Here is a 10,782-nt window from a genome sequence, read left to right as displayed (position 1 = left end):
CTTTGGGTTTATCCAGTACCCGGTATCAATAAGCTTTGGGTTTATCCAGTACCCGTTATCAATAAGCTTTGGGTTTATCCAGTACCCGGTATCAATAAGCTTTGGGCTTATCAAGCCTGTTATTGAGCGTAGCGGCCCATGACGTCATGTTTAAACAACCAAGACACGTCTTATCAGACGACGTCACACTGATAAGAAACAGCATGCGCGCGCACAAAGGCAGCAGAAGAACACCACCTCTCATAAGATGCAATGGAAAAGTTCTAACTGCACTCACGTGTAAAAAATGCCCCATCAAACTTTCAGATGCTGTTTTTATCCCAGTGTGGAGGAAGAATGATTAGGATTTTTATTGTGATCTCTCGCCCTTGAAATATATAGTCCTTGGTTTCTGTTGTGTTTGAACAATAATAGCAATTCAAAACAGTTGTCCTCAAAACCACACCTCCAGTCGCTGTCATAAGAACGGGAGGTGCGCTCATGAACACGGCAGCAGAGCCTGTTTGTGCACGGCTGCACGCGCACCTGCAGCCCATCAAGTATAATTTATGCTTCGTCCCGCGATGGTGTCGCGCACGCAGACCTCTAAGCTCACAACAGTCGCATCTGCGATGCGATGTGAGCTTGTATTTCAGCTGTTCTCTGTGCGCAACACTGTTGGGCTTTGAAGTATAAATGTCTCCTAGAGTGCATCTCACTAGCCAACTCACAAGAGGTTGAATCATGGACTGAAACCAGCACTCCCCAAAACAACAGATTTGGAGATCTGTTGGGAATTGATTACATGAAACAGTCACCCGTGCGCCCAGTCCCAATGTTTGTAAACAAATAATTGGTCTATACATAAATGTAATCATCCACACTGGCACAAACATGTGGGTCTGAAAGTGTATTGATACAAATTCCATCCAACGCTGCCCGGGGAAACACAATGACACTTTTAAAGTGTCCGTTCCCATATTAACCAGTTAACAGTTTCTTTAATATTATTGCATTGGTAAAGAAAAAAGGTCACTTGCCTTCCGTTTGTTAGAACAGTACTGTATTTGGCTCTAGTAAAAGATACCGGTTCTGTTCAGAATGTCTTGTCTCGCGTCAGCCGTCATGCCACAAGATAATAGAAAATGCTGGATAGTGGGCTCGATAAGAACCCGGCTCGATAAGAACCCTGCTCGATAAGCCTGATCGATAAGGTGGTCGTTATCAATAATTATTAACCAGCTCAGACATATCAATCTGATCCAAGCAAACTCCCTCTGGAAACTTTGTGACAGCTGCTGGAAGCATATATACCATTAATATATACCATTACCGACCACTATGTATATATAATATAATATATACCATTAATATATACCATTACCGACCACTATGTATATATAATAAAATATATACCATTAATATATACCATTACCGACCACTATGTATATATAATATAATATATACCATTACCAACCACTATGTATATATAATATAATATATACCATTACCGACCACTATGCAGGCAAAATGTACACAATTTCACCCTGTTTAAGTAGCATTGCATGACTCTGAATCAATTCACAAAATTACAAAAAACAAATGCTTGTAATGGATTCTGAATCATGGAAACAGCCCTATAGTTGGACCCGTCATGCATGCTATACTTGAAACAGAATGACATTTAGATAAATTTACCTAAATTATATTTAAAAATAAATCCCTAATTCCCGTACCTGGCCTCCGTGTAGCTGAGCTTCTCTTTCTGCTGGACCACGGTGGCCCCCAGACGGAGGACCTCGTCTCGGAGGTCCTTGGAGTCTTCCTCGCTGGCTGACAGCCTGGCGTCGTTGTTCTTCAACTGGACTCTCTGCTCTACCACCATGTCCCTGAGCTCTCTTAGCTCGGCCCAAAGAAGGTCAGGTTGTTGTACCAGGGAACCAGCTGGTCCAGTCTGAGCCTTATGGTCAGGTTGTTGTACCACCAGGGTACCAGCTGGTCCAGTCTGAGCCTCATGGTGAGCCTCAGACAGACAGAAGAGCAACAGCAGAACAGCAGAGCAGAGCTTCATTCTGGAACAGACAGTGAGCGTGTCGGCGTCCCACAGCCTCCCTTTATGCTGGGGTGTCAAACCCACATTGGGTGCAATGTCCCCTCTAATCTTTTTTCGGTCTGAGCAAACACTCAAACCTCCTGAGCAGACATCAGCAACTACTGAGCAAACATTACGTCATGACACCAACTATCCAAACGTTAGATAATGCTAAGTGAGCGCCCCTAACTTCACACAGGTGGGATTTTTTTCTTTTTTCCAAATGGCTTTTGTTACATAAAGTTACGCAAGTTACAACATTTTTATTTTATATCAAGGTGGTAGGCTAGCAATTTTAGGAATATTCAGTTAGAATATTCAGTTAATCAGTGGTTCTCAACCTTTTCAGGCTGTGACCCCCCAAAGTAATCATATTTGAACTGGGGACCCCCCACCCAGACAAGCAACAGAATGGTTCCACAGATAAATATTGTGAAAATAGCCGATCTACAAGCTCGTTGTGAACTTGTAGAAAGGCTATTTTCACAATTGTTGCCTCTTTCTTTATCATTTAATAATCTGGCCAATGTTTTTATAGCATGGTTTGCTGATTACTTTTGATGCAGTAATGGTATTTTTTTCTTTTAGAGCCTTTGAGGTATTATAAAAGTATTACAAGTCCTTAAATTGTCACTTCACTGTCATCTAGGGTCCCCCCACCCCCAAATCATGGGAGGACCCACAGGTTGAGAACGACTGGTAGGCTATATGAATACTCAATATTGCTTTACATGGGGGGGCATGAGAAAACGGAAATAATGTATTGGGACACACACACACACACACCCGAGTTTGTTGGTTTGTGTTTTTGAACTCCTAGTTTCTCAGATTGTCGAACGTCAGCAGCCCCTTTTGAAGAAAGCTGTATTAACAGATTGGAGAATTACAGAGAGGTTCCATATGGGGCTAGACCGCTAGAGATTAACGTTAGCTTCCACATGTTTCATTCACAAGCACACCGGACTGTCTGGAGGCTTGTTGTGCTGTAGCGATAACAACGTTAGCTGGTTAGCTAACGTTAGTCCCCCTCTCTTGTTGTTGCGCACAGCCGTGCTTTTATCCACACTTCCATCCGTTCGCCTTTTAAATCTAAATGTCCCATCAACGCACGGGTCCAAGCAACGCCAGCTTATCTGGTTCTTGGGGTTTCATTAAATAGATTAATCGCCCAGGACGAAGTTCTTTGTCCTTTCTATTAGTAACGCCCGACGCTCAGGACGAAGTATTGTCCTAAAGACGAAGTTTATTGATACGAGAACAGATCGCCTGGCTGTTTAGCCCAGGAGCGCCTGCTGGGCTCTCCTCTGTGACGCGCAAGAGTGAGGCGTCATCAAAAAACTCCCTCCTCTGTTTAGCTGATGAAAACGAAAATCTTAAAACGTTCATAAATCGCGATCTAAATCATCCCGTCTTTTTCTGAAAAAAAGATCCTGTGTTAGACGGTGCTCCGCGGTCCAGTCGCTAGTCTCGATAGATTTATTCTTGTCTCCCGTTGTTGTCGATCGATTCTAAAGTGCTGTCGCTATTGTTAGCTGCTACACAACATCATGAACTTCCGGCCGGTCCGTCCGGAAAAGGCGTCCGTGTTTATAAATCGACTGGGCGCATGAATGTAATGGATTAAATAGTTCCGGGCAATTAAAGTGTTAACACTGACTGCTGCTGCTGTTACGTCTCCACCTCCTAAGGTCCCCACTCGCGCGCAGTCACACACAGGAGTAGCCTCGGTCCCAGGCAGGAGGAGAGGAGACCATAGAGTAATAAAAGGAGGGGAGGAGACCTATCTGTTGCGGTCGCCTCGCCTGTGTAATCTAAATAAAGTGTAAAGTAAATAAAAAATAAAGTGTGGGCAAATGTCGACTCGGGATAGGTAGCCTAATATTACTGTAGTGATACTCGGGGCAATTTCTTTTTTAAATAAAAACTTTTTTTTACACCAGCGTCTGTGTCTGTGCGCGACAGATTTCAGTTGTGCGCGGGGGCATTTGGCCATGTGCGCACCTTAGGGGGAACATTGATTGGGTGGGCAGGACGCACGTTTGGGTGGGCTATGCCCACCCCTGCCCCCCCCTAGAACCGGCCCTGATGTACAACCGCACGCCGGCGTGTCGAAATAACCGTACAGGCGCTGAAAACAGCGTCTGAGAAAAATGTTTTTTTGATTGATTGATTGAAAAATGTATTAACAGTTTGCAGAATTACAGTACATTTCAAGCACAAACTCAATACAAAGGCTGTTAACTGAGTGTACGACCCAATTAAGCATTACACTTGTTTCCAATAGGGTCCACAATGTTCAATTCATCAAAAACATCTAGAGACGTACAAATAGACACTTCTATACAGACAAAGGACAGAATGTCTAGTGTAATCAGCTGTTGTTGTTCAGATACATGCAGTACATCAGGGTTCCCCAATTAATTTTCCTCAAGGGCCATATTTTGACTAGGGTCCCAGGCTGGGGGCCGAGTCCGCACGCACGAGGTTGAGGTCTTGCCATGAAAATTCATTTTCAGGGCAAGAACCCATTTGAAAAGGATGCCCAGTTTGACATGCATAGGCTACTGAACCCCATTTAATGCCATTTATATCTGGGACCCCCCCTTTTTAAAAATAAATTCTTCCAGGGGCCACAAGGGGGCGCTCTGCGGGCTGCAAATGGCCCGCGGGCCGCCTATTGGGGAACCCTGCAGTACAGGTTGTTCTGCTGGGCTGAGCACGCAGTCACCCCCAAAGCAACATGTACTGTACTGTACTGTACTGTACAGGTTGTTCTGCTGGGCTGAGCACGCAGTCACCCCCAAAGCAACATGTACTGTACTGTACTGTACTGTACTGTACTGTACTGTACTGTACTGTACTGTACTGTACTGTACTGTACAGGTTGTTCTGCTGAGCTGAGCACGCAGTCACCCCCAAAGCAACATGTACTGTACTGTACTGTACTGTACTGTACTGTACTGTACTGTACTGTACTGTACTGTACTGTACTGTACTGTACTGTACTGTACAGGTTGTTCTGCTGAGCTGAGCACGCAGTCACCCCCAAAGCAACATGTACTGTACTGTACTGTACTGTACTGTACTGTACTGTACTGTACTGTACTGTACTGTACTGTACATGTTGTTCTGCTGAGCTGAGCACGCAGTCACCCCCAAAGCAACATGTACTGTACTGTACAGGTTGTTCTGCTGAGCTGAGCACGCAGTCACCCCCAAAGCAACATGTACTGTACTGTACTGTACTGTACTGTACTGTACTGTACTGTACTGTACTGTACTGTACTGTACTGTACTGTACTGTACTGTACTGTACTGTACAGGTGGTTCTGCTGAGCTGAGCACGCAGTCACCCCCAAAGCAACATGTACTGTACTGTACTGTACTGTACTGTACTGTACAGGTTGTTCTGCTGGGCTGAGCACGCCGTCACCCCCAAAGCAACATGTACTGTACTGTACTGTACTGTACTGTACTGTACAGGTTGTTCTGCTGGGCTGAGCACGCCGTCACCCCCAAAGCAACATGTACTGTACTGTACTGTACTGTACTGTACTGTACTGTACAGGTTGTTCTGCTGGGCTGAGCACGCCGTCACCCCCAAAGCAACACCAAAAGGTTGTGTCGGGACAAGACTTTTTTTTTAAGGTCAACCACACCAATGAAACTCATTGAGTCGTATTGGTGTGGTCGACCTTTGACCTTGAAAGGGTTTTGTCCCAATAAGCAGTCTCTACCAGTGTGGTTTGGGCTTTAGATGTTCAGTTAAATATATAAAAAATCACACCTGTGTGAAGTGAGGGGCACTGTACTGTACTGTACTGTACTCCTCCCTGGCCTCTCGTGCGTGCGTGCGCTCTACTGGCCTTTGTAGGTGTTGCAGCTACATACACATACATCTATGTAAAGCGCATTGGATAAAGGCGCTATATAAATGCACCATTTACCATTTGCCAGAGATCACCACCTACCAAATATCTGGTGACATTTAAATTCAGTGTAGTGGTTTCAACTGGGTGGAAATCAAGACTTCAGGACTTCAGCAGTGGTGGAACAAATGTTTCAGCCTAGGGCGGGAACCCCTTTTGGTGTTTTAAACATTGTTATAATTTAGCTATTGAAAAATAGCAGATCTACAAGCTCATAGCGCGCCACCGAGTGGAGCGCTACAAGCTTGTAGGTCTGCTATTTTTTTTAAATCGTGAAAACGTGGCGCAAAATTTGAATATATATATTTCTTTCAAAACGAATGTTTTCAACTCAAATCTTTGCTCCTGGGGGGGTCCCTGAAACAACATATTTTCAGATGGGGGTCGGTGACCAAATACAGGTAATGTTTGGGGTCCTTGACATGAAAAAGGCTGAGAACCACTGACATAGAAAATGGGTTTTTCATGATTTAGAACAGGGGTTCTCAACCCGTGGGTCGCGACCCCTCGGGGGGTCGCCAAATTATTTTAGGGGGGCCCCAAATTATTTTCAAAAAAAAAAAAAAAAAAAAAAAAAGATTTATTTTTAAATTTTATTTTCACTTTTTTCCAAAAATAGCAGACCTACAAGCTCGTAGCGCGCCACTCGGTGGCGCGCTATGAGCTTGTAGATCTGCTATTTTTCAATAGCTAAATTATAACAATGCTTAAAACACCAAAAGGGGTTCCCGCCCAAAATGGTTTAAGGTTATTGTAGCAGTCAATTTATATTGGGGGTCGGGAGGGGGCGGGGCGGGGGTCCCGAGACGTTGCCAAAGCATTTCCGGGGGTCCCCGGCCAAAAACGTTGAGAACCCCTGATTTAGAAGACATTTGTAGAATCAAACTTAGGTCTAAATGGGTTAAATAAACACAATGTATAAATACTCTGAGTCGGCTACAAGTCAAAGTCCTGTATTAAAAATGTAAATGTTCTTGAGTACAAAAGAACACAAGTGTTGGCATCACAATATACTTAAAGGACAACAAAGAACACAAGTGTTGGCATCACAATATACTTAAAGGACAACAAAGAACACAAGTGTTGGCATCACAATATACTTAAAGGACAACAAAGAACACAAGTGTTGGCATCACAATATACTTAAAGGACAACAAAGAACACAAGTGTTGGCATCACAATATACTTAAAGGACAACAAAGAACACAAGTGTTGGCATCACAATATACTTAAAGGACAACAAAGAACACAAGTGTTGGCATCACAATATACTTAAAGGACAACAAAGAACACAAGTGTTGGCATCACAATATACTTAAAGGACAAGAAAGTACAAGTGTTGGCATCACAATATACTTAAAGGACAACAAAGTACAAGTGTTGGCATCACAATATACTTAAAGGACAACAAAGAACACAAGTGTTGGCATCACAATATACTTAAAGGACAACAAAGAACACAAGTGTTGGCATCACAATATACTTAAAGGACAACAAAGAACACAAGTGTTGGCATCACAATATACTTAAAGGACAACAAAGAACACAAGTGTTGGCATCACAATATACTTAAAGGACAACAAAGAACACAAGTGTTGGCATCACAATATACTTAAAGGACAACAAAGTACAAGTGTTGGCATCACAATATACTTAAAGGACAACAAAGAACACAAGTGTTGGCATCACAATATACTTAAAGGACAACAAAGAACACAAGTGTTGGCATCACAATATACTTAAAGGACAACAAAGTACAAGTGTTGGCATCACAATATACTTAAAGGACAACAAAGTACAAGTGTTGGCATCACAATATACTTAAAGGACAACAAAGTACAAGTGTTGGCATCACAATATACTTAAAGGACAACAAAGTACAAGTGTTGGCATCACAATATACTTAAAGGACAACAAAGTACAAGTTTTCACACGTTCTCAAGATGCTCCAAGAATAGCAGATCTATGAGCGCACAAGTTATCATGATGTGATCCGTTGAGAGCTTGTAGATCGGCTACTTTTGAACAGACAAAAGTATAAATTAAAGGGTTAAGATTGTAATAATCAGATTTTACGCACAGTAACTTGCAACTGAACCCATTTTGGGCGGGAACCCCTTTTGGTGTTAGCATCATGTTATGCTTTAGCCATTGAAAAATAGCAGCTCTACAAGCTCATAGCGCGGCACCGAGTGCCACGCTATGAGCTTGTAGGTCTGCTATTTTTGAAAAATCGAAGTACGACTGACATAGAAAAGAAAGCTTTTTCAGAAAACTGTCAGGATTTAGAAGACATTTTTAGAATCTGATCTCAGGTCAAAATGGGTTAACTTCTACAGTGTTTGTATGTGTAGTGTTCAACATATTGAAGGTTTGGGTCATTCAGCAACGCTTGCCAGCGTGCTTCTCCAGTCTAGTGAGATGGCAGAGTTGCTGTTCCATGAGCTGTTCCAGGTGAGCCACCTGTTGGAAGATCACACATGAAAACATTAAACAGGGAAACACTGTTGTTTAAAAGTCCCTATTAATAAGATGAGGATGCTCTGACCTTGGTCTTCAGCTCCAAACAGCAGCAGACGGGCCCGCCAGCGCCACCTATAGGGGCCAACGTATCAACAATATCAACTAAACCGTGTGCTCAATTCAACACATTCACCATCAGTATTCTTACCGTCCACATTAGGGGTGTAACGATATAGGAACTGCATCGAAAAATCCATTTTAATTTCAAGAATCGAAATGAAAACAGCAACGTTGACTTTGTATCGCATCGTATCGTTTTGCAATGCAAATAATCGATTGTATCAATACTATGTTTTTGTGGTATTTAGCAATTTTAAGAAGAAAAAATAAAAAGAGTGGGTTTAATTACAATAATGTCTATGTATTTTCCAGATAATCAATGTGTTTATTTATTTCCAAATTCATACATTTTCCCTTAAAAATCAACACTATCCACATGTTTCAAGCAGATTTAATTTCTTTGCTAAATAGTTACTGTATCGATTTCAAATCATCGTATCGTATCTCCATAATGAACCAATGTCGTCCATGTATCGTATCGTCAACCATGTATCGTATCTCCATAATGAACCAATGTCGTCCATGTATCGTATCGTCAACCATGTATCGTATCTCCATAATGAACCAATGTCGTCCATGTATCGTATCGTCAACCATGTATCGTATCTCCATAATGAACCAATGTCGTCCATGTATCGTATTGTCAACCATGTATCGTATCTCCATAATGAACCAATGTCGTCCATGTATCGTATCGTCAACCATGTATCGTATCTCCATAATGAACCAATGTCGTCCATGTATCGTATCGTCAACCATGTATGGTATCTCCATAATGAACCAATGTCGTCCATGTATCGTATCGTCAACAATGTATCGTATCTCCATAATGAACCAATGTCGTCCATGTATCGTATCGTCAACCATTTATCGTATCTCCATAATGAACCAATGTCGTCCATGTATCGTATCGTCAACCATGTATCGTATCTCCATAATGAACCAATGTCGTCCATGTATCGTATCTCCATAATGAACCAATGTCGTCCATGTATCGTATTGTCAACCGTGTATGGTATCTCCATAATGAACCAATGTCGTCCATGTATCGTATCGTCAACCATGTATCGTATCTCCATAATGAACCAATGTCGTCCATGTATCGTATCGTCAACCATGTATCGTATCTCCATAATGAACCAATGTCGTCCATGTATCGTATCGTCAACCATGTATCGTATCTCCATAATGAACCAATGTCGTCCATGTATCGTATCGTCAACCATGTATCGTATCTCCATAATGAACCAATGTCGCCCATGTATCGTATCGTCAACCATGTATCGTATCTCCATAATGAACCAATGTCGTCCATGTATCGTATCGTCAACCATGTATCGCGATGTATCGTATCACTGTTAAAATGTATCGTTACAACCCCCTATTCCACATACAGGTATATACAAATGTACAATTCTTGGGTTTTCAGCTCGCAGCGTGACGCATTTTGAGCTTGTAGATCGGCTATTTTTGCTACAAGAGTAATATATGGCCCTAGGGAGTGAGTGTGGAAATATAGTGGCCCTCTCCATCGTCAAAGTTGCCCACCCCTGTTTTAGAGTTACACACACCTTTACTCTGTGTAGGACGGCTGCCCTGGGGCGTCATTCTGTTTTAGAGTTACCTTTACTCTGTGTAGGACGGCTGCCCTGGGGCGTCATTCTGTTTTAGAGTTACCTTTACTCTGTGTAGGACGGCTGCCCTGGGGCGTCATTCTGTTTTAGAGTTACCTTTACTCTGTGTAGGACGGCTGCCCTGGGGCGTCATTCTGTTTTAGAGTTACCTTTACTCTCTGTAGGACGGCTGCCCTGGGCTGTCATTCTGTTTTAGAGTTACCTTTACTCTGTGTAGGACGGCTGCCCTGGGGCGTCATTCTGTTTTAGAGTTACCTTTACTCTGTGTAGGACGGCTGCCCTGGGGCGTCATTCTGTTTTAGAGTTACCTTTACTCTGTGTAGGACGGCTGCCCTGGGGCGTCATTCTGTTTTAGAGTTACCTTTACTCTGTGTAGGACGGCTGCCCTGGGGCGTCATTCTGTTTTAGAGTTACCTTTACTCTGTGTAGGACGGCTGCCCTGGGCCGTCATTCTGTTTTAGAGTTACCTTTACTCTCTGTAGGACGGCTGCCCTGGGGCGTCATTCTGTTTTAGAGTTACCTTTACTCTGTGTAGGACGGCTGCCCTGGGGCGTCATTCTGTTTT

At 42.9% G+C, this 10,782-nt stretch overlaps 1 long non-coding RNA gene across 1 annotated transcript; it reads right to left on the bottom strand.

The window, feature by feature from the left end:
• Nucleotides 1–8,318: 8,318 nt before the first annotated feature.
• Nucleotides 8,319–10,387, bottom strand: LOC306941753. Its single transcript, XR_013792212.1, has 3 exons — nt 10,367–10,387; nt 8,549–8,595; nt 8,319–8,463 (listed from the first exon to the last, which is right to left on the bottom strand). It is a non-coding gene; the product is annotated as an uncharacterized lncRNA (long non-coding RNA).
• Between the last annotated feature and the right edge of the window lie 395 nt (nt 10,388–10,782).

The sequence above is a fragment of the Electrona antarctica genome, assembly GCF_951216825.1.
Source record: "Electrona antarctica genome assembly, chromosome: 18".
In the NCBI taxonomy this organism is placed as follows: domain Eukaryota; kingdom Metazoa; phylum Chordata; class Actinopteri; order Myctophiformes; family Myctophidae; genus Electrona; species Electrona antarctica.
This window is presented reverse-complemented; position numbering and strand designations above follow the sequence as displayed.